Source organism: Lissotriton vulgaris, chromosome 4_1 (assembly GCF_964263255.1).
Source record: "Lissotriton vulgaris chromosome 4_1, aLisVul1.2, whole genome shotgun sequence".
Lineage (NCBI taxonomy): Eukaryota > Metazoa > Chordata > Amphibia > Caudata > Salamandridae > Lissotriton > Lissotriton vulgaris.
Window position 1 is genome coordinate 1,542,174,692 of NC_141691.1, and position 25,327 is coordinate 1,542,200,018.

Consider the following 25,327-nt stretch of genomic DNA (forward strand, 5'->3'; position numbering starts at 1 on the left):
GCCTGCCATTGCACCCTCACTACAGTTTTACACTGCAGATTAAACGTGGAAAAATAAATCACTTGCCAGGCCTAAAACTCTCTTTTTATTACATCGGTCTTGTTGTAAAGTGGATCATTGGTAGGGGTAAGTAGGCACCTACCACTAGTAATAAGTCGATTAACATGGTATAGGGTACAAGAAAGCTCTCAATAAATTAGCCCCTTGTTTATTCCTTGGTAGCTGACAGTGAGCAGTCAGGCCTAACTTAAAGACAGGAGTTCAAAGCATTTAAAAACACCAATACATCAAGTAAGTGAGACACCACACACAATAAAAATCCCAATTTATAACAATAGTAAATATTTTTATGAACAAATAGACACAAAAACATCAAAAATCCAATATAGGGAACCAGAAATATACATTTTTAAAGAGAAATTACTTTAAAGTACTGAAAAACCTATAATGCCACTCTGGGACATCTGTTGAGAGCAACAAAGTCACAGTTCGAGGTTGACCGCTATGGAGCGCTGGCCTGACACACTAAGCGGGAGGCCCCAGTCAAAATGTTACCTTCACACTTAGAAACTTTTCTGGAGCTTTTTCTTCTAATAGCCCTCAACCCTTCAGAGCAGGACGGATTCAGAGAGGTTTTGCCAGCTTGGCTTTCTGCAAGGCCCCAGTCAGATCCTGGAAGTCCGTAGCTCCAGAGCTTTCAGCGGGACAAACCTGAAATCCTGGCTGGGTTGCGGTTGAAAGTGGCCGGCTTGCTTCTTCCTGAAGGTCTTCTTGTGGATTCAAAGTGTCCAAAACAAAAATCCAAATGTCGAGAAGCTCCTGGATGGTCTCTGGAAGGTCTGGATCACAGTACCCACAATGCACCCGGCTAAATTCTTAAAAGTCCACTGGACACACTCCAGGCTGGGGACTCTTGGTGGAGATGATGCAGGTGGGCTCTGTTAATCTGCAGCTTCAGGGAGTCCACTTCTTAATCCTTCTTGAAGCAAGTCACAATCCTTAGGGCTGTAGGACCAAATTGTGCAGCAGGCGCAGTTACTCATAGTGTTTGCATTTGGGTGCAAATTCAGATTTCAGCAGGACAGTCCTTCTTTTTCTTGTAGTTTCAGGTAGCAGATCTGAGAGGCTATGCACCTCTCACTTATTTATTCTCAGCTTCTGGTTATCAGGAGGGGGCAACCCTGACCAATGGGATACAGTGTCCCACCCAGGCGCATGGCCACTTCCTCCAAAGTGTGACATCTTCTTGTCCCAGAAAGCACTATTCCTCCAAAAGCCATCATGGCTTAAAACTCAGCAGAGCAGTAAGAGCTACCTAAACCAATTAAGAATGTGGATCTTTTCCATAAACTCAATCTCCTAAAATCTGCAAATTCCTCTCCTACACCTCTCCTACTCCTGGCACCTCGCAGGAAGAGGGGGTGGGCCTGGTTGACATTCTAGCCTGTCCTGTTTTTCTTTGAAGTTTGCTTATAGCCCCTCCCCCTGCTCGGGCATTGCTTTCTAGCTGCAGAACTCCCTCCATCAGATAACCTCTGCTCAACCAAGGCACTTATCACCTAATCATGGCAGCCTGACTAATCCTATTAGAGCTGGCCAATCAGAGAAGCCTTCAAGAAGGCTGGATTTTGGCTCACAGAAACACAGAAACAAAAGTATTATAACTTCTTTTCTGTACAAGCGATGATACATTTAACACTAGCAATCTGTTGGATTTATCAATCCCATTCTGTTAAGTCTTTGAATTATATGTTATTCCCTTCCTAGCAATAATTATGTGTGCATAAAACAATGCAATGTTAGCCTATGGGTCTAGTGCCTGCAGTGGGGGGAAAACAAAATGGGAAGATTTCCACCAGGGTTTATAAAACATCTTTTAAAAGTACTGTGCTTATAGCTACATGACCCTCCATCCCTGGGGCACCTAGGGAAGATCTTGGGGGAACCTAAATTGTAAAACTAATGCAGATTATCACTTCTAAAAATGCCCATATTGCCAAAGCCAAGTTTGCGGTAAATGTACTTTTGAAAGCAGTGCTGCAGATCAGGGCTGCTTTTAAAATGTAGCACTGAGTGGTGCACGCATGTATGTGCAAAAAAGATTGATGGCCTCTAAACTTCCTTGACCTATTACAAACTAGGGTCTTATAGGTAGCTTTAATCCCCTGCCCTATTATCAACTAGGAACCTAGAGCGTAGGTCATGCCAGTTGTAAGAATTTACTTTTAAAGTCAGTCTGCAAGGCAAGGCTGCATTTAAAATGACAGACAATCAGCAGTGCACATATGTAAAGTACATAAAATCTGCTGTGCTTCTAAACCTTTTTAGATCAAGAAGGGAAGGATCACTTGTCCTGCATAACCAGGGTATGCAGGTAGGTGTGGGGTGTCTCCCAAGTAAAAGACCCTCATGCACGTGTAATAAAGATTGTCGTAGCGGTATATGTTGTCTCCCCGCTTTTAATAAACACGTGTGTGCATAATCATAGGGTCAGTATATTTTGCACCCTCCGCCAGGAGGTTTTTACCCTTGGTTAAAAACAGTAGTGGTTGTGAATAGTGGGTGTAAAGTGCTCAAGGTGAATTGTTAAAATACCAGAACAGCTAGATTGAAACTTTAATTAGTCTGGGTTCAGGTAGGTTCAATTTGAATACTTATGTGCTGCTATAGAACGATTGAGGATTCAAGCGCACTTCAATGTGAGGTTAAAAATAGGTCGACATGTTTCAGCCCTATGCGCCTATGTAGGTCAATGGGCTTTCCTCAGGACCAGTGCAAGCTAGTGGATATAGTGAGAAGAAGAAAGAAGAAAGGTTATTGACCTGTTTCTTCAGTTGTAGGTAGGTCTCATTGTACCTGCAAAATAAACGTTAAATACGGAAAAGACAAGGGGAGGGAGAATGGGGAAGACACACATTTAGGTACTCGTGGTACAATTGTCAAAATCTAAATTGATTTTGTAAAAACACCTAAAAAATGGCAATACTTTATTCAGATTCGTACTTATGTGGGGTGTCAACTCTCTCATTCTCATGCAAGTTGGTATAGTGCGCGAGAGATATTAGAAAAAAAAAAGGTTTCAGAAAAATAGTTTCCAAAAAAAAAAAAAAAGGTTTGTGCACCCCCGTGTTTATTGATCCCACCATTGTGCCTATAATTTTATTGGTACCGTGTACGATTTCGGAATTTGTAATGAGCTTCCAGGGGTGAAGGATAATTGCGCTGGTTTATTCTGGGGGGGGGAGAATAAATTTAGTGCCATCACGGTGGTTGGTAATACCGCCATGTTTTCTGTCTCAAGAATCGAGGCTAGACGAGGAGGTATCAAAAAATTGCATATCGCGTTGATTTTTGGCCCCCAAGTAGTAAGACGGTGAAGCGTGCTTCTAAACCTCCATGCCCCATTATTTACTATGGGCTAATAGGTAGATGAATCCCCTTTGCCCTGTTACCTACATAGTGTACCCTGTAAACATGTTTTAAACATAGCTCTGTCCTGGGCCTGCCAGCAGGGCTCAGGGAAAAATCAGAGTCTGTTACCAGCGGTATAATTCAGCAAAAAATGGGAGTGAACAGAGCAAAATGATTCCTTTCTAACAAGTCACACCTAAAGTAGGCTCCCAAAATCTCAGTGGGCAGGATTGTATTTAAAAGGTTGGATATGTCATTTTAAGTTATACATGTCCTGATAGTGAAAATCTTACAAATTCATTTTTTACTGTTGTTAGGCCCATCACTCCCCTTGGATAACATTGTTTTACCTTGTTACATTAAATGAGCTGTTTGAGAGCCAGTAGAAATATAATGTTTGATGTCTAACGACTTATAATTTGAATTCCTCTTCAGTGGTAATGTCAGATTTTCTGTCACAATTCTGTAAATTTAACTTTTAGAAAGTTGTCATTTTCTTGTCCTAACCATTTGGTGCCTGTAGCCTGTTCCTGGGTCATATGACTAGGTGTAGTTAGCAGTTGACCTCTGTGTATTACTCCCAGAAAGCCACACAATAAAGGGGATGGTAGTTGGCAGGATGGGCCATCAAGCAGAATGGTGTGGCGGAGCTGTGCGCAACCCCATCTGACCTTCAAAGCATTGCCTCAGCACGCACACAAGAACTGCACCCTAGCCTATTGTGCCCCCATACTGGGACAGGGCAGGGAGGAATACATTTCCAGACACACCTGTGGGGGGAATCTCCAGAAGTTTCTTCCACTTCAAAGCAGACACTAGTATATAACTAGGATCCACAGACCCCCTCTTGAGTATGCTCCTGAACATATCAACACTGCAGAAGAAAGACTGCCCAGCGGCTTGAAGCCTGCCCGTCTGTCTGTGAAGGAAGACTGGACCTTCTCCCTTCATTCCTGGCTACCAGAGTGACTATAAGGGCTGGTTAGCTGGCCTCCTGTTTTGAGCTACAGATACACAACAAGTTTCGGAGGCCTCTCAAACATGTTTTTCACTGTACATTAAATAATTGGGTATATGTTATATTATTTAATTTATACAATTCTTTTACATTTTTATAGTTTCATTTGGCTGCCATATTTCTTTACCTCTAGTCTATTTTTGTTATTTTTAGTCTGTTTCCTGGAACCAGGATGTGGTAGGTGCTGCTGTTCTTCAGAAAAGGTAAGTCCTTTTTAAGGGTTTTTAAAGGGTTATATGGGTAGGAGGTTTAGGAGGGTAGACGTTTTGGGGTAGAGGTTTAGAAGCTTGTTATAGTGTTGTTTGTGGGTTTGATGTATATTTAGATGTATTAATAGTATTGTTTTTCTCTTGTTTGTAGTTTTGGGTTTTCATACAATGTTTTAGCAATGTATTGTTATGTTATGTTAAATTGTGTTTTGCTGCCTATATTTTGATGATTAAGTGATATGTATATGCATTTTTGCGATTGTACTGTGTTTGAGGGTGGTTTTTCTTATTTACGTCACAGGTTTTTGTCTGAAAACATGTTTTATGGGCTTTGGGAATTTCAATTAAGGAAATCGATTTTGGTATATAATAAACCAATGCTTTCTCCTTTGATTCCTTTTTTTGGGGGTTTCCTGGAATTTTCTTTTTTGTATAACACATTTTCAGTTTTTTTATGGTTTCTGGAGAGCTTTTTTGGAGAATATTTTTCCAGTTTTTGGTGGATTACTATTTTTGACTACATGGGTACAGAGGAAGATCTGCTGTTTGACAACAGTAAGGACATCATTATGATCCCGCTTGGTCAGATCGCTGACCGCCATTGAGGCAGCCTGAGTGCTGTATTTAGCTACGGTCGCCTGGTTGGCATTCGGAACATCTGCGGTTCCACCGCTTTGCCATGTCTCAGCCATTTAGAAGGTCTGCAGCAGATGTCCCGTGGTGCAGCACCTTCTGCGTGTCTGTGCACCGTGTGCCTTGCACCATGTCGTGCATGACACACTGTGCAAGGAGGTGAGTGGGGGACCTACATGTGCACCAAGGGCCACCTTTCATTGTCCCATGATGGATGGAGGCCCTGTTTGGAGCCCCCATATCGCTTTCCGGCAACCTTTTCATGGCGAGAATCTTGCCCTGAAAAGGCTGTCTAAAAGGGATATTGAAATCCAGATGACTGGGCCTGCCTTGGCACCACAGCCACACTAGAATACTGCTCTGACCACCAACCCATCAGGAAGTTCTGATCCTGGTGGAGGAGGCGGTTTGCATCCAACAGTTGTCGATCCAGAAGCCAGCACAATAATGTAATGGTCAGACCGAAGGGATGTTGACGGTCGGACCGCCATTGATGACCTGTCGGTGATCCACCACCCAACACCATGATCAGGCCCTAAGTCTTTTTTATTTTGTTTGTTATAGTTGGGACGTTTGATATTTTAGAGTAAAAATTATGCAATTGTTATTTGAAATTGTGTGGTTTTTGTGTTGAATTTTTTTATCTGATGGATCGAGTTTTTTTTTTTAGATATTTTAGTTGGTGATGGTTGACATTTGACTTTTATTTAATTTGTAGACTGATATACTAAAACATTATATTTTTTATTTAAACAAAGTGATTTGTCATGTTGGTTTAGATTTTGTGATTGTTTTTTGGACTTTTGTAGGTTACTATTCATTTTAAAATCTGTTTTGACTATTATTTCTGAGTAATCTACTTCTTTGTTCATTATGAATAGTTTCCCTTTAAATTATTTTACTATCTCATACATTCTGTTGGCTTGTTTGCTATTTTTAGAGGCAATTTTGCTAACAGATTGCTCCATTCATAGTTGTTGGAAGCTTTGCTTTTCTGTAATGCTTCTATGAATTTGTACATTGTCGGTGGACTACTGCCTAAAGTGGATTGGAATACATTGTGACAACCTTCCACTGATTTGTCTTTTTTGGCTTTCTGTGCCAAGGTGCTGTCACAGATATTCCACAATGGTATTTGGATTGGGGTCTGTATCCGGAATCATGCAGTCTGCCAACCCAATTGTCCTCAAAATAGTCCATTATGGAGCTAGGTTTGTCTTCATTTTGTTGGTAGAGCGGGCTTTCTTAAGTTCAAAATAATTTATTGAATTTTTATAATAAACTAACAATAACAAGAAACAATACAAAAAATATTGCTGAATAAATACTCAATAGTATTAGAGAAATCATGAAAATATCAATTAAATTGCAATAGGTAAACAATGAGTATAATTTGTATAAAACAGAAAAGAGGGGGAGGGAAAGGGAGTAACTATCCTAAATCAGTCGCCTAAATGGGTAGACATTTCTACATCTGTATTCAGGCCAACAGGTACCTTCATGTCTAATTCCAGAATATACCTGGATTCCATCTGATGCAATTGTGGTACAGAGCATGATGGGCTGTTCTATGCAGGGCTTTGTGTGTCATGCAGAGTGCTTTAAATGCAACTCTGCTCTTAATCTGCAACCAGTGAACATCCTTAAACTCTTTAGCAGCTGATTTATGTTTCTTAATGTTTTCCAAGAGATGGGCAGCTGCATACTGCAGTCTCTGAATCTTTTTTAGCAGACCTTGTTGCATGCCCAGATAGATTGTGTTGCAGTAGTCTAACCGGGAAAGCACAATTGAAACAACCACATTTGTCTGTAGGCCTGTGGAAAAAAATGGTAGATCTTTTTTTATATTCTTAGAAGATAAAAACAGGAAGGGAAATTACTACTAGGGACATGAATTTAATATTTATGAACTTCCAATTTTTCATCAAACACTGGACTTACCTGGGGGCGTGGCCGAGTCGCAGACCAAGATGGCAGCGCGGTTTTGAAGCTCCGCCGACCGTCCTGGCAATCTCTAAATTTCCTGCATCCCATTACGGCCGCTGATGGTACTTGAAACAGCGATGTGCCGGTGAGCTGTTCTAGACTCCATCCAGCCCAGTAGCGTCAAAATCAGAGCACCGAGTGTGGAGATATGCTGGTGAGGTGGGCAGACACCGACACCAAGATGGCGACGCCGTAGACGATCGGATGGGTCGGATTTCAGCCGAGGAAGAGACAAGCTGTGTTGATATCCAGGCGGTCTGGGTGCGGTGAGTTAGCGGAGTTTGGGCCGTGGTGACAGGTAGCACAGCACCAGTGAATCCTACGCACTAACAGAGGAGGACCCGGTCGGCCTCCTGTGGCCAGGGCCTCCCCTGGAGAGGCCGCAAACACGTGCAGGGACAGGGCCTGCTAGCATGAGAGGCAAGTGACCACAGAGATACCGTGCGCAATAGAGTGAGCGCACGTCGGGGTGGGTCCATCCCGGTAGCTGCCTGAGCCCGACCGCTACCCTATGGCTCTGCCCCCCTTTCCCTGAGTTACGCTTGCATCAATGTGTCCAGCCTCCCCCCACATACCAGCAACTACATCCTCTATCGCCAGCAGAGAAACCAGCAATAGAACCCCTAGGTTTGTGGTACGTCGGCCCACAGCACGGAGTGGTCAGCTTCTACACCACTAGAGGAGCAAGTTGTGAGGAACCCCTACAGTCCACGCCGCATTTCCTAGCAGGAAAGGACTACAGCTAATCTCCATGGCAACATTTTGTGCCATCAATCTTGAGCCCGCCCAGCCTAAGGCTCTGTCTGTGATATCACCCACACAATACATCATACCCAGTCCCCCCTAGCAGACTCCAAAAAGTTCGCCTCCTGACCCGAAAAATGGCATGGGCTGCAAAGACCCCAGACAGCGGCTTCTTCCATCCGAAAAGGTTGCTGAGAAGGTCCCAGAAGAAGATACCACCATGGCAGAAGGCAGACAAAGTGGGACTACGTCACAGGACAATCCTAGCAACATAGGCCCGCTCTTACAAGAGATGAGAGCAGGATTTAAGGCTATGGATCTGCGCTTCAATACACTGGATAAACATATTGCAGACATAGGCTCTAAGATACAAGCTCACGTCAGGCGACTGGATGTGGTGGAATTGCACACCTGTGACCTGGAAGATGGAACGGCGCAAACACTCAAGCAACTCGATCGTGTTGAATGTATCCTGAAAGATGTAGCAATCAAAAACGAAGATTTGGAGGCAAGAAGTCACCGAAATGACATCTACGTACTTGGGGTTCCCGAGTCCACAGCCACTGGACACATGGACACTGTTGTAGAACCAATACTGATTGATCTCTTTGGAAGGGACTCCCTTACTCTGGGCTTTGTGGTGGAGCATGTTCATCAGTCGCTGGGGCCCAGACCCAATCCAGGATGCCCACTCAGACCCATTATCGCTCGACTCATGAACTTCAGAGACCGGGACACCGCGCTTTGGATGGCTCGTGAGCGGGGTGAAACCATCTGGCAGGGCTCCAAACTGTCACTATTCCCGGACTTCACTATCAGGGTCCAGGAGGCCCAGCGCAAGTATAATGGAGTAAAGGCCACGCTCAAAAACCTTGGAACTCTTCTCCAGAACAGGACCCTGTTGAACTTTCTTCTAGGCCTTGCCATATACAGTTGACCGCAAACCTTGGGATAAAGTTCATGCCATGCATAATTACTGGTTACCATGAGGGGGCAAGGGCGTTGCCACCCCCCTATTGGTGTACACCTTGGATCTGTTTTGTGAATTACGAATGTACCTGGAATGGGATTTTTTCAATATCTATGCAACGCAATTGGTACTCTGGATTTTTGTTTAATGTTGGCATGGACTCTCTGGATGGGTGGTGGGGCTGGGAGGGGGGTGGAGGGAGTAGTTTTGGTATTATTACGATACACTTGGATAGTTTCACTGTTCAATGCAGTCAAGAATAGCAGGAATGTATATTTGCTTCGCTTTCAGCTCAGCCTCACACTAACAATATGGCCCAGCTAGGCCATAACACCGGCCCCACGTATTGAAGGCTGATGAAGTGGAACATCCGTGGCCTAAATGGTACATGCAAGAGGAGGCAAGTAGTGCATTACCTACTCAGGGATAGAGTGGATATAGCCTTTCTGCAGGAGCCACACTTACCCATAACGGACCAGGCCAGCTTCGCACTTCCTGAGGAACCCAGAGATATTTTGCTAATTTTAGCAATTACGCCAGAGGCTCCGCCATTCTCATACACAAAAGGGTCCCATTCAGCCCACAGTCGATTTTCCGAGACAGTGAAGGGAGATACAAAACTGTAGCGGGCAAGTTACTGGGACACAAGGTAGCATTGGTATGCGTATACAGCCCAAACAATGATTACCCCGAGTTTTTAATATTCCATGCTCTCCCAACTGATGCAACTAGGCCCGATGCCCTTCCTGATGGGAGGAGATTTCAATGTCACGCCGGATCATACACTATATAGCACGTTGAGTGCGCCCAATCCCAAACCATGTGCGAGCAAATCTGTGCACTCCTTATGCGTCCAGCTCTCCTTAACAGTTATTAGTCAAAAACTCAACCCACAGCATACCGATTACACACACTACACTAGCAGCCACAACACTTGGACAAGGATCGATTTCTGGCTGACCTCCCCAGCTATATTTAATTGGTGTCATTCTACTCAGACGTTCCCCCGAACATGTTCTGATCACTCACCTGTATTATTGGCAATGAACATCCCCCATCCAGAGGGCTTTGAAAGACAATGGAGTTTCTCTAGTCGTGCTCATGATGATGATTTATTCCAACACAAAATTGGGGAAGTCATTGATGACTATTTCACCATCAACACTGGCGCAGTTGACTCTGCAGCAATGTTATGGGAGGGTTTTAAAGCATACATAAGGGGAGTATACATCTCCAAATACGTTGTAGTCCTGCAGGACTTACGCAGAACACTAGCCCAACTAGAACAAGACCTTAAAGCACTATTCTCCAGGCAGTTACTCGCACAAACCCCGAAATCGACAAACAAAGGTTGACCCTACTCGCAGAATACAAAGATATATCTGAACGAGAGATCCTCTTCATGGGGAACTACCACAATGCAAAGCAGTATGGCGAGAGTGAGTGGCCGGGACGCATACTTGCACAGATGATTAGACCCACTTATAGAAAGGCATATGTTACCAACTTACACACACCAACGGGGCAACACATTACACACCCACTTGAAATCAGAGGGAATTTAAATCTCACCTCAAGACCTTATACACCTCTAAATTGGGCCCAGACCACAATGAGAATTATCTATCGGAGATTCCCTTGTCTATCTCGAGAATACATGCAGGACTTCCTGGCAGAGCCCATTTCGGAAGCGGACATAATTGAAGCGATTACTGCTCTGAGGTCATCATCTGTCCCCGGCCGAGATGGCTTCACAGGCGTATTTTATAAGGCCTTTAGGGATCTGCTGGTACCGCAGCTATTGGAGGTGTATGCTGGAGCCCAGGAAAGACAGGTTTTGCTGCCCACTCTGTGTGAAGCTTTCGTAATTCTCCTCCCCAAACCTAGCAAAGATCCACTGCTCTGTGGCTCATATCGACCACTTTCACTCCTGAACCTAGATTATAAAATCTTGGCCAAAGTCCTTTCTAATCGTTTATCTCTCTTAATGGAATTCATAATATCCCTGGCACAATCTGGTTTTATCCCCCATCGTTCCACTGCTTTTAATCTTCGAACCTTATTTGCTATCCGCCACAGGATTAATCCGGTGGTACCAGCGGCTGCGATTTTGCTGGACACAGAAAAGGCCTTCGAATCTCTAGAGTGGCCTTTCTTTCTGTCCATCATGCAAAGAATGGGTATGCCAGCTGACTTTGTGGCCACCACAGCACTAATATATAGCCAGCCCACTGCTTGACTCAGATTGAACGGTGACCTGTCAGCCCTTTTTTCCCTTTCAAGAGGCCCAAGGCAGGGTTGTCCACTTTCGCCCTCATTATTTATTTTAGCTGTGGACTCCTTGATTCGGCATTTTCAAGAAAAACACCTACACAGAGGCCTACAATTTAGCGCAGGGCCGTTATTGGTATCGTTATATGCAGGAGATACAATTTTATATGTTTATAACCCCCATATTAATTTAGAACCCCTAATTCAGGAAATTCTTAGGTTTGGCGCATATTCCGGTCCAGGCATCAACAGGCACAAATCCGTGATGTTCCCCCTCACCACCAGCACAGAATAATGGTACCAGGAATTCCCACTAGAGTGGTGTTACGATTCAGTAAAATATTTGGACATACACATACACCTCGACTCAGACCAGATCATTCGACTAAACTACGGTCCGGCGATCCACTAGTTGGAGGCACAGGTAGACAAATGGTTCAAACTCCCACTCTCCATGGCTGGTAGGGTTGCCCTGATAAAGATGACCGTGCTCCCTAAGTTCCTCTATTTGTTTCATAACATCCCCCTCCCTCTTCCAAACAGGTTGTTTCTGACTCTTCGATCCCACCTGATAAGATTGGTGTGGGGGAATAATAGGGCCCGGGTCTGCTGGCGAATTATGATATTACCCTGCGAAAGGAGGGGATGTGGGTTACTGGATCTACAGTTTTAATATTTAATTGCCCGATGCAGTTATGCACAGTCATGGTACCACCCAGATGCGAGAATTCCCTATCTAAGACGGAATCTGATCTAGTTCTCCCTGATACATTGGCAGCCATCTTGTCTAAATGCCTGCCCAGAGACCCCAAAGGTATCCAAACTGTATCCACCACCATCTGGGCCTGGGAGAAACTGAGATGCATCACTAACACGCCTCCCCTCTATGCATCCTCGCTTCTGCCCTCAAATCCCAGATGGTTGCCAATTACAGGTGAAGAAATCATCCAACGTACATGTACTAAATTTAACATTGTCAAGATGGGCAACCTGTTTTCAGAGGGCCATGTGTTTGAGGCCTATAACGCGACCCAATTCCCAGATGCCAAGTTCATGGATAATCTCATTTTATTGCGTATTTGTTTTTCACTACGTGCCACGTTCCCTGATTTCCCTCTCGAACCTCCAAATCTCATAGCTGCCCTAAATGCATGGCCCCATATGCGGATTTTGCCCACCTGGCCTGGACCTGTCCATGCATCCCCACATATTGGGTAGAAATACATAGGATTATTAGCAGTATGGTTAATTTGACAATAAACCCCCTGCCTGAGAACGACCTTCTAGACTACGTGGTCCAGTTGCCCCTGAAGCTTCGTAAATTTGTTGCCATGAGTTTGTTATTAGCCAAAAGAGAAGTTGCCATTCACTGGGGCAGCAGGATGACCCCCACGATAAAGGGATGGCTGAACAGCGAGACAACGAGAAGCAAAATTTATGTGAGAACAATTCCTCCCACCGCTAGGCCTAGAGACATTTGGGGCCCTTTCCAAACTTACCTAGCAGCACAACAACAAGACCCACCCACACAATATTAACAGGGCATTGTTCCCACTGGAGTGGGATAGTGAATTCCTACTAAACACATAAGCCATAGTGCATACCTTTTTGGTCTAGTACTCCACCATATACACTATATCATAACTGTAAACACCACCATATTGAGTAACAATGGTTTGCATGGGACAATTGCACATAACCAGAGATTTGTCAATGGTTGCTTGGACAGAACAATTATATAGTACCCTTAACATCAATGTGATAAGAACGAGGCCAACTGAAATGTGTAAAACAACATCGCTATTCGAATACAAGGACTGCTCTCATACAAATGTATTGTACTGTTCTCAATCAAAACGCAAAATAAAGTTTATAAAAAATAAATAAAATAAAAAACACTGGACTTACCTAAATTCCATTAATAGTTTTGAAGGGCAATCAGAGTCCATAGAACAACTCAATGATAAAATCCCAGAAACTTGTCAAACTATGAAATCCTGGAAAGGACCAGTGCTTCAAATAATCTACATAAAGAGCCCTAACTGTGAACCAAAAAAATATCACTTTAAAGCCGAATTAGACACAGATGGGAAAATATTGACTACATTCCTACAACAAAAAATAGGTAAACTGTCTGAAAATAAGAAAGTAGTTAAATTCTGCCAAACACCTTCACAACCAGCATGCTCATCACTTGACAACATAATGGGCCTCATCATACCTTAGAAGAAAGAAAAACAATCTCTTTGCCTGCTCCATAGATGATTCCACCTTCTTTGGCAAAGTTGATAGGAACTATCTCTGGTAACAACTAAAGGCTTGCCAACACTCTAGTATATTTCCTGATGGAGCAACATAAAGACACTTGGGTACAAGTGAATTTATCAAAGTGGTCCGGCTTAACCAAGAACTTCAACCTTCATTGGATTGAAAACAACGCTTCATACTAACATCTATATGATTATCTTTATTCTTTGCTGTTTTGCCAAACTAGCTTGACTTGTTGCAGGCTTTTTTCCTAAGCTTCCACAACAAAAGAGCAGCCATATAGCAAATGTGTATGTCTTGTTATACTTTCTAAAACCCAAAGTGATATCCTCCATCAACTCAATTTTTTTAACACTTTGGCTGCTTGAGATATTTGTTTGCTGTGCTGTGCTGGATCATAATGGAAATGGGTTTGTTCATGACGAGCTCAGCTCATCGTGAGCACAGAAGGGGTTAATGAATTCAAAAGGAGAAATTGTTTATCCGAGGATCTTACCAAAGAATAAGATACTCACCTTTGGAAAAACATTCCAAATAGAAAATACCAAGTTGCTATTCACGCAAATAGATTTGTTTCTGTATCTCAGAGTGACAATTACCAAATGATTAAGACAGCAATTGCATCACCAGGAACAGGAAAATGAAGATGCCACCATTGCTCTAAAGCAATTCTCTCCTTTATATGAAGGAAGATCAAGAGTGTTTGAACTATCACTGCTGCTGCCTTGTAATTGGCTGGAATTCTCCTTTATGCCTCCCCAATTTTTTGACTCACTCTTCATCAAATGTATTTACCAGCTTCTTAAAATAAGATCACCAACTCTGCACTGTGATATAAGGTTAGAACATTATTAGAATCATTGATACAAAGCCAAGCTCTCGCAACTACATTTAAGTACATATAAGCAAGGTACAATGACCCAAAGTTCAAAGGAAACGCGGAAGCAGGTTCTTTGATGTTATTCTTCTTGTCTCTGCAAGATGTTTAATTTTCTCCAGACTTGAAACAATACAAACGCCGACACGTGTTTCGTCGTGTACGGTTGAGTCACACGACTCTTCAGGGCTTCCACTTTAATTTCAAAAAATGGAGGGAGTAAGTCTGGACCTCTAAAAGCTCAGTATCAAGCAATGGGTTTTCTGTAAGTCTAAACAACAGCCGGTGCTGTGTGCTGTAATGTTCTGTCACAGAGACAGAGGAGGGATTGCCGTGAGCGGAATACCACCGCGAAAGAAACGCACCCGTTTCTTCACCTGGCGCCATACAGAAATCCCCTCCCGGCTTTGAAGTTCTAACCATAGCCATTAACAGTGCTATTCCGTTTTTTGGAAATTACCAATGGACAAAGACAAATACTAACCTTAACTTCAACAGAACATTACAGCACACAGCACCGGCTGTTGTTTAGACTTACAGAAAACCCATTGCTTGATACTGAGCTTTTAGAGGTCCAGACTTACTCCCTCCATTTTTTGAAATTAAAGTGGAAGCCCTGAAGAGTCGTGTGACTCAACCGTACACGACGAAACACGTGTCGGCGTTTGTATTGTTTCAAGTCTGGAGAAAATTAAACATCTTGCAGAGACAAGAAGAATAACATCAAAGAACCTGCTTCCGCGTTTCCTTTGAACTTTGGGTCATTGTACCTTGCTTATATGTACTTAAATGTAGTTGCGAGAGCTTGGCTTTGTATCACTGTTTGGTCTTGTTGACTCACCTAGACGGTTAAGGGTGTTTTTCCGTCTGCTCTTCACGCACTACATACAAATACCATCTTGCCTCTCAAACACTTTGTAACGTCTCAACCCAGGCAGTGCGCCCCTTTAGTCCTATTTTCTAAAAAACCCCACATCTTACAAAATATTAGAATCATTGTTTATATATATATATATAGTGTTATATATTGAGCGAACATGACCCACAAGGGTATCAGAGCGCTTTACAATAAAAGAAATGGATGAAGTGGTATACACACATTCAAATTTGCAATTTGTCAAATAGAAATATAAAATAAATGCATAACGAACATAGAGGACCGAGATTCTGCAGGACGTTGTACACTAGGCAGTTACTGAACGTTAAGAGATTGTGCTATCAAACATACATGTTATAACTTCTAACGATTAAAAGTAGATATATAAAAAGTATAGATAATCAGGCGGACCCACAGCCAACTAAGACTTAGGCTGCATACAAATATAGAGCAGAATGGGCTGTGATAAAAAGTCTTACACTCAGTGACATCCAATAATTAAAACTTTGCACATGAATTTGTTCATTAGTAGTCTTTTTACTTCCTTTTTGAAGGCATTAAAGGAGGTGATTCCACGCACTAGTGGAGGTAAAGAGTTCCAAATCGTTGGTGCTATCCCTGAGAAAGATCTACAGGGTGTTCTCTTCTTATAAAAGGATTGAGGTTTCAGAAGGAAAGTGCTCGCACTTTGAAGTTGTCTACAGCCTCCAGATTTTTCCAGCTTTAGCGCCAAGTAACTGGGTGTATTGTTGTGAATTGCTTTGTGCATCATGCACTCCACTTTAAGGTGTATTCTTGCCTGATAAGGCAACCAATTCAGTGCTTTCAAGGTTGGCGAGATGTGACTGTTTCTTTTGGTTCCTGATACCAGTCTAGCCGCAGCATTTAGTGCTGCTTTCAGAAGAGCCAACTTGTACTTAGGGAAACCACAGAGGGTGGTGCTTCCATAGTCTAATCTTGGCAGTACTAAGGCTCGTGTTTCGTCATAAATGGAGCGCACACCACTAGCCCCTCCTCCGGATCGCCCCTCGGGACTCTGGTACTTGCAGTTCTTCGGTGGATCACCCAGGTGGGTGCAAGTTGGTACTTGTAGGACTGATGAATCTCTGGACTCGATACATGTCCCGGGTTTTAGGATATCGCCTGAGTCATGTCTCGGGTTTCGGGATGACTTCCCTCATCAGTAGAGAAAGATTGTTTAGGGGTGGAAGAGAAGGCCACCACACAACAGTCAAAGGCTTCGATGCCAGAACCGGCACGCAGGTGCGTCTTCCAAGAGCCCGTCGGCTCGGTACTAAGGCTTGTACTGCAATTTTTGATCTGCCTGAGGGAGGAAGAGTTTGAGTTTCCTTACTATGCTCATCTTGTGATTAGCTCTCTTGCTGGCAATAGAGATATGTGACTGTATATTCAAATGTTTGTCAATGGAGATTCCTAGGGATTTTGCCGAGTCAGTGATGAGGGGGACACAGTCAAAGGAAGTTAGTTGTTTTAACCAGAGGTCTACCTTTGGAGTGTGGTTTGGAGGTGAGATGAGAATTAATTCCGTTTTTTTTGGTATTCAACATCAGGTGGTTGTTAGTGAGCCAACTTTGCATGTTCAGTAGAGTAGTGTTGAGGGCATCTGGTGAGGTGATTTTCAGATACAACTGGGTGTTATCCGCGTACAGGTGATATAGAATGTTCGCTGATTTCAATGCATTCGCCAAAGGCTCCATTAGGAGGTTGAAAAGAATGGGTGAAAGGGCATATCCCTGAGGCACACCAAGTGTGACCATGGATGGTTGCGAGAGTAAATTCTTCATCTTAATTTTTTGAGATCTGTTATTCAGGAAGGAGGAGAACCATTGCAACACAGTGCTCGAGAGGCCCATCCTTCTTTCCAATAGGGATAGAAGGTTGTCATGCTTGACTGTATCAAAGGCGGAGAACAAATCAAGTGTCCTCCTCAGAAGCCTGATTGGTGACTGTCTAAGAGGTTGTAGTTCTAAATGTGATTACATAATTGAATTTGTATACATTCCTCCAATAGTTTCGCCAAGGTGGGGATGTTGGTTATAGGACGGTAGTTGTTAAGATCAGATGGAGAGGCGTCAGCCTTCTTTAGTATAGGAGTGACCTGTCCTATTTTAAGACAGTCCAGAATTACACCTTGACTCAGGGAGGCGTTTACAATTTTAGCCCATAATGGTAGCATAGCTGTTTTTAAAATCTTGAACAGGGCAGGAGGTAAGGGGTCTGAGAAAAGATTGGAGGGGTTGATTGCTTGAACAATGTTGTTGAGAGATTGGTGAGAAGGTGTGCAAAGAGGAATTCTTTTTTGTGACTTACCTTGGGTTATTAAAATGTACTTCAAATAAAATGCCCGATTTGGGATCTTGGACCATAGATTGCGGGAGGGCCATCTTTGATTACATGTCTAGCAAAATGGATCTAGTCTTTTCGTGGAAGAAATTGGCAAGCACGTCACATGTAGTTGTGGCCAGGTCATTTAACTCACTATAGTTAGTTGTATTGCATGATGGTTGCTTGATGATTTCAAAGAGTTTTTTTGGTCGGTTGCTAGCTTGGTTCAACTAAGTTCGAGAAAAGTCTGCCTTTGCCTTAAGAATCTTCCTATTGTAAGAATTCCTTAAACTTCTAAGGTGCTCAAGGTTATCAGTGTTAGGAGCAGATTTCCAAAGACGTTCAGCAGCTCGTAAATGTCAACGCTCCAAGTTCAGACCCTCATTGAACCAAGGCTTGGAAATCTTATAGGAGACATTTTTTTCCTGTAAGGGTGCAGTGGAGTCCAGAATTTCGAGTATTGTGTCATTGTAGAAGGTTGTAAGGTCATGTACATCAGTTATGTCCATCATTAGGGTCAGAACGGAATTGCAAAGGTTTACCAAGGAGATGGGATTGACTTTTATGAATAGCTTCGATATTGATGGAGAAGAGGATGCAATAATGATCAGACCAATCCAAGGGGTGATGGATTCAAGTAGGATGATGTTAGATTTACCCTCATTAGGCAACATTGCTCTTCTTAAATACATATATGACTGCAAAGCTGCTACAGAATGTAGTCAGTAAACATTGATAACCACTCAAATTATCCAGACTTATTGTGGAGAACAATGCCTTCAGCCGTTACCAAATACCATTTTCCCCCACTAGATTATTTCAACTTAATAAAATGAGTCAGGAACAACTACTCTGTAAAACAAGAAAGAAAGTCTACTTCAACCAATTACCATAATTTTGTTCACACAAATATGGGTTTATAAATTGTGTATATTTCAGTTCTACAAATAGATGCTAATTGGATAATCTCAAAAAGGGAACAACCATTGTGCCACTTACGTAGAAAGATAAAAGAGACCGTATAACACATTATCTATATATGTAACACAGTTCTACAAATTCAAAAAAGTACGTATGTCCATTCTTTAGAGCTGCAATTAGAAGCACTGTTAAAGATGCTGTTTGATATTATTTTCAAGCACACTCCAGTGGTTTTATAGCTTGAATAATTAAATTCATTATTGCTCAACACAATTACCTTTTGAAGCAATGTGAATAAAGTATAACATTCTTTTAGTTTTTTTTTATTGCTAACCAAATGGTTTAATGTTAATATCGTGTTAATTTTTCTTAACTTATTTTTACCTTTATAAGACTTATAACCTTTTATTGATACTTGAGATTATATCATACTGGTACCCTAAAATATTTAAAGAAAACAAAACAAACCCATCCTAAGCTGCCTTTAAAAAACTGCAGTCTGTGTTGTGAGAAGTTGGCCTGGTATATGCTGCCCAGTAATTAAAGTGGGCACCTTGCACCAGTCCAAACAACCCTTATGATGTATGAGGTCAAAGATAACTTTTAGAAAGCTATCCTAGAGGTAGCTGCGGAGAGCAGCCTTCAGGTTTATTCTTGAAGGAATGCAAAGCAGCTTGTTTTACTAGAATATCATCCTTAGTATTAATTAAATGAAAGGAGAACCACACAGTAATTTCGAAATATTTATTTATTTGTCTAACACTCTCTAGTATCCTCTTCATGAGGTTACAGCACAAAGCACACAATACTTTAGCAAAGAAACAGCTGTTAGCAGCACAATACACAGTGGGCTCCAGGGGGAGACCAAATCATAAACTAAAATAGTGGTATAAGAACCACAACTGGTGTCGAGACAGTGTCTAGAACATGTAGAATCGCCAAACCTCAAGGAACCACCCAAGGTGAGTACACAGGGACCCCACGCAGGATGAGTGCTGTGTGCTTACAAGACAGGGAGCTCCGTACAATTCCATGGGGAAGTCGCAGTTAAAATTTTTAAGTTTAAGGACCATTCACAGTGGACTTCAAGGAAACCCTTTGGAACTCAGAAGGCTGGAGAGCCACCCCACCTGTGGATACTGGAGTACCAGAGTTACCTATCCCAGGAGAGCCGGGTGCATAGGTCTGGAGTGGTGTCGGAAACAGTTGTTGTTTTCACTGAAGGGTTGCAAAGAAGAGCTGCTGCTGGGAAGGAAGAAAGTGTCAGTTGGAATCAAAGGGTGGATTTGGGATGTAAGAAACATGAAAGCAGAGGGGACAGAGTCTTGGTTACTTCAGGGTGACCAGGGGCTCAGTGGACGAATGCCCACCAATGTCGGGTGCTTCAGGTGCAAATAAGGGATACTTGACTCTGCAGCCATGAGGACCAGGAGATGTTGATGATGACCAGAAGCCATATGCAAGCTGTCCCATGAAGGATGTTGAGTGCTGAGCAGTTGGTGTCGGGCTGGAGCACCAACAAGCCTTGACAACAGCAACCCATGCAGAAAGGTAGAGCAGGTTACGGTGTGGACCAGCAAGGTCGAAGGGACTCACCAAGCAACGGGGAGTCAGGGCATGTCTAGAGCAACCATAAAGTCCAACAGAATTTATGAAGACCCTCAGGAGGACCCACAAGCCGAATGACCAGGAGTCGCGAGCGGGCCTCAAGCAAGGTCACAAAGTACCAGTCCACAAAGCACTCGTTGTGAGGAGGCCAAAGTTCTTTGGTGGAAATACTGCTCAGGGTCAGTACTAAACAGAGTCCAAAGCTTAAGTTCAGGAATTGCCAACAAGCATATGCACTTGCAAAAGTATGCATTGCACAGAGGTTCAGGTTATTCAATCCCCATGAAGGATACTGGCCTCAAATGTTATGAGAGGGCAGCTTGCCCTCAAGGAACTTTTGAACTTACCTCCTGTGTTGCTGGAGCTTTTGGAGTCCACAGGAGCTCAGGATCAGCAGACCGGTAAATTATAATATGGTGCACGTGAATGAGGGGCGTGACTCCTTCACCCCAAGGGAGATTCTTTAGATGTCATTAATGCTCTGCAGGTCCTGCATGGAGCCATATGGGGCAAGTGCACAGACGTTGCTTTGGACGGAGAAGGAGACAAAGTAGGACCCAGTCGAAGTCCAGCGAAGTCCAGGGTGTCCAGACTGTCGAGGGTTAGTGGTTTCTTGGTGGAGAACCTTGTCCACATCACATCTATAGTCCTACAGCCAGGTAAGACCTTATGTACCCACAGCAGAGGGTTGGACAGATTCAGGGGACCCTCCTAGGGGAGGGTCAGGATGGAGGGGAGGTTACTCCGATGTCCTTTGGCCAGTTTTATTACAGAGCAGGAGCAAACAGCTCTCATAACTGGTTTGAGCTGGACTATGCACAGGGACACCAAATGTGCCCCAGATGCAGATTTTCAGGCACATTGGAAGTGTATCCACCCAGCCCCAAAACACTAAATCCTGTCTGGGGGTTGGTCACACCTCCCTGTGACAGGATGCCTATTGTCCTGCCTTTTCCTGCTCAAGCTTGGCTCAGCAACAGGAGGGCAGAAATGTTTCTCTGGTCAGAGGTAACCATTTTGTGTTGCCCAGGTCGAGAAGGCTGGCACCGGAAAGACCAGTTACCCCACGTAGCTCGCTTCAGAAGAGTGGAATCATACCTCCAACAACAGTTACCAGTGTGGAGGTATGATTCCAAGGGGTTTGATACCAAACACAACATGTTTTGTTTCAGCTGTTTTCGAGATAGCATTTACCTTAAGGTTATAATTCACAATGCACCTCTACCTATATGTCTGGCTGAGTCACAGGAGAATGGTCTCCGAAGGCTGCAGAGGGGCCCTGCTCATGCAGGGGCACCCTCTTAAGTAAACCCCAGCCCCCTGCCTCCAGGATTGCTAAGGCCTGCTAAAGGGGTGACTTATACGTTTCAAGTGTAGTGACCTATATATATACAGTGAACCTATATCTAAAGCAAGTAATGCAAGCACCAGCTTATACAGGCTGTAGTGGCAGACCTGTAGTTCCATTTTGCATGGATTCTCATGGGTGGCATAATACATGCTTCTGTCCATAGGAGGCCTCTGGGGTACCTAAGCCCCGGGTAGATGGGTACCATATATTAGGAACATATAAGGGTACCCCAGTATTCAATCTGGAGTGTACCAGAGTACATGGCATAAAAGTTAAAGGAGAAAGTGGATAGACTGGTTAAAATAGTGTAACATTAAGGAAAAAGTGAGGGTAAACATAAGAAGCAGATCCTACTTTCCTACATGTATTATTTCAACTTAAGCTCCAAATATAAATGGTCCTGCTCACTATCACTGAAAACAGCTTATCTACTCTCCACCTATAACCATTTATAAAGTGGTTAAAGGTAGTGTACAACAACTAGTGTTGCATTGAGTTGCTCTCTAGTTTGTCAAATGGTGATTTCATGTTCACTCTAACACAACTGTTTTTATGGTGTTATTTTTTATGGGAGCTTATCATGCACAATTTATCTGGAGTCCATTTTAGAGAGATGTTTTACTTTCATGTGTGGGTGTTTTTGTACTACTGAAGAGTCTTGAACACTTCTAGTAAAATATACTTTTTTGCCAGTTCATGCTTGCACCTTCAGAACGCTGCAAGAATGGATTGACAGCTACAGTTTTCTCCTTCATTGGCTTGGATAAGTTGTTAATATTGAATCTCATGCAAGGGATGAGAAGTGTACACAACAAGGCATGTTTTAACTTGTAAGTCTGTGAACTCATTGAAACATCTGCCCCTTTCTTGCCCTCTAAACACAAATAGAAAATAGTAAATCTACTTCCAGAATGAAAAGAGGGAATGGGAAGGGGAACATATCACCCCCAGATCTACTGGGAGAGTATGACAATGGCTTCCTTCCCAGACAATACAACATTTAAAAGTCTGCATGTGCACAGTGAGCTTCATTTGCCCATTCATTCTCCAAGATTTTTGTAAATAACTAAATCAGCTGCTAATTACCTGTAACTTTAAAACATGTTGCTTGACAAAGTTAGTTACTCTGTTGGTTGCAGGAGGAACAAAATCACACATATTTGTAAATGAATTTTATGTACATACTGCTAAAATAAAATCAAAATCAACACTGATTTAAAAAACCTAAAACAGCAAAAAATGTGTTTTATATACTAAAGCAAATAAATAGTAAATAGATACAACTACTCTACCATGTCTTGTGACATGACTAGTATATATTAAAACACAGGAAAAACTGCAAAGCATAAACACGTTTCTAATGACAGTTAAATAAATCTCACATTACAATACATTACAAAAAAACATTCAATACAAAACATTTTAAACAAACTCTTTTCATTATTCCAGAAATGTTTAAAGATAAGTATAAAATGCTAAATAATCCATGATTGATCAAATGGCGAAAATTTTAATGGGTTATTCCAAATATCCATTGAAATCCTCCAAAAGATATAATTTTTTTAACAAAAGACCATCAATTCATAAAACAGAACTAATTGCTTAAATATTATCTAAATAGATTTATCCAAAACATACCCATTAAAAAAATTCCCAAAAACGAAAATGGTGAATCATGAATTATACAAAAGGCCTTGGTAGTGGTTGTCTTCGTTTCTGTAAATAAAAACATAGAATAATTCCTGCACCAACCTGAAACACAATCATTTCTAAATCTACTTATACAAAGTGCAGACATTAAAAACCAAATTAAAACATGGAGTAAAGTGTGTATATATACTTTAAAACACACTTCCACACACTCATGATACGACTTAAAATATCATTAAATGCACTTAAATGACCTACCACACACTACACATACACATCTAAACAACTTTACTATGATAAAAATGATAAAACAAGCCCAGCCACAAAAGTGGTTCCTATTTTTATTAGGAGAAGTGTCGGCTTGGTGGTAGGAATTGTGTGGATATGTGCAGATTCCTTGGCTTGCCACATGTTGAGCCTAATTCCACTCATTTGAGTTCTCAGGCCTCTGCAGATGCAAAGATGATCCACCTATGCCCCCTGTGGCCAAGCCACAACCTGATGATAGTGTACACCACAGTTAGAAGCTGCCCCATAGGGAAGGGGGGTTGGGACGAGAGAGAGAAAAAAGGTAATATCTTCTGTTGCTCAGGTCTGACACCTCTTGTTGGTGGATGGGAAGGATTAATTGGGGATACTGCCAAGCATTCTACTCTTTGTATTTCGATGGGCCCTGTTTCTAGAATATAAGCATACAAAATCAACCTCTTGTTTAATACAATACAGTCAAATGTGCACACTATATTGCTCGACTAGGAGACTCAGTTTTACATCTAGTGTGGGAGACACCTTATTTGTTTAGCTGGCAATGTATTTTTTAAGTCACATTCTTATGATGTCAATGTATTCTAAAGGACCCCTGCTTATCCGGTTCCAGGGAATAGGTTATTATGCATGAATGCAAAACAAAAATCAGTGATCAGAGTCCTGGATGATACCTATTCTCGACTTTGTTTCACTCCAACTTTTGTAAATGCAACCACACCAGAATGTATCACTTGATCCTAAGTAAAACAGCTCCTTCAAGTGCTCTAAAAATGTGTCATTGCTTTTTAAAGCCTTTTGTTAGCAGTAAATGTCAAATATTCTAATTATTTCTCCACAACTCACTTCAATCTTATTAACATCAACAGCAAACATCGACTTACACACGCTCCACCTGCTTTAAAAGACATTCAAATTGATCCCCACAAATTCCAGAAAGACGCTTACCTATGCGCTAATCACCGGCAGACTCGACTACGACAATGCACTATACACCTCTGTCACCCAGAAACAGCTCAAGGAACTACAGGCCATCCAAAATGACTTACCCAACTGGTCCTCAACATCCATCACCGCACTGGCTCCCAGTCAACAAGAGAATCACTTTCAAGCTCACTCATGCCTACAAAGCTCTACACAATGAAGGACCAGCATACCTGAACCACCGCCTCATATTCCATGAACCTTCCAGACAGCTCGGATCCTCCCAAATCACCCTTGCCTCCATCCCCAGGTTCCACAAGTACAGAACTGTAGCAAGGTCGTTCTCCTACCTCAGGCAAACTGTGCCGCTGAGCCAATTCAGGATGGACCTCAAGACCTGGCTCTTCGAATGATCCTCCACCCAGTCCGATCAGCAGCCCTCCTCCCCCAATGCCTTGAGCCACTCATGGGTGAGTAGTCGTGATTTTCAAGACCCTGATTGATTGAAACTTGATTAATGTAGAAACGCATACATTAACCTGTTTGAATTAGCTTTGTTTTCCAGAGGACCAGCTCTGCTACAATACTACTTACTGCAATTTCCAATGCTTTCTCTTTCTTTTTTCAGGAGCAAGAGCTGAAGACCGGTTGAGGAAGAAGTCTCACGGTGAAGGATCTAATGAGGGTACAGGATTATTCTCTGGTAAGTTTGAGCATGAGGGCTCACAGGAGCTCTTCTATCTTTAAGGATGAGTAAGCCAAGCAAGGTTGCAGGGGCTTGGGTTTAGTATTTATACTGCCACACCCAAGATGACCGCTGTTCCTGAAATCTCATGAGATTTCAGGAAGTGTGCGGGTATACAATAATAATTCCAGAAGACCTAATAAAAGAGAGGCCTAACAAGCCCTTGGGAAAAACATTTATGATTGGGAGGTGCAGAAGGACTGATGCATGCAATCTGGTTGGTCTAAGGGTCCTGTTGGATGAACAAACTATCA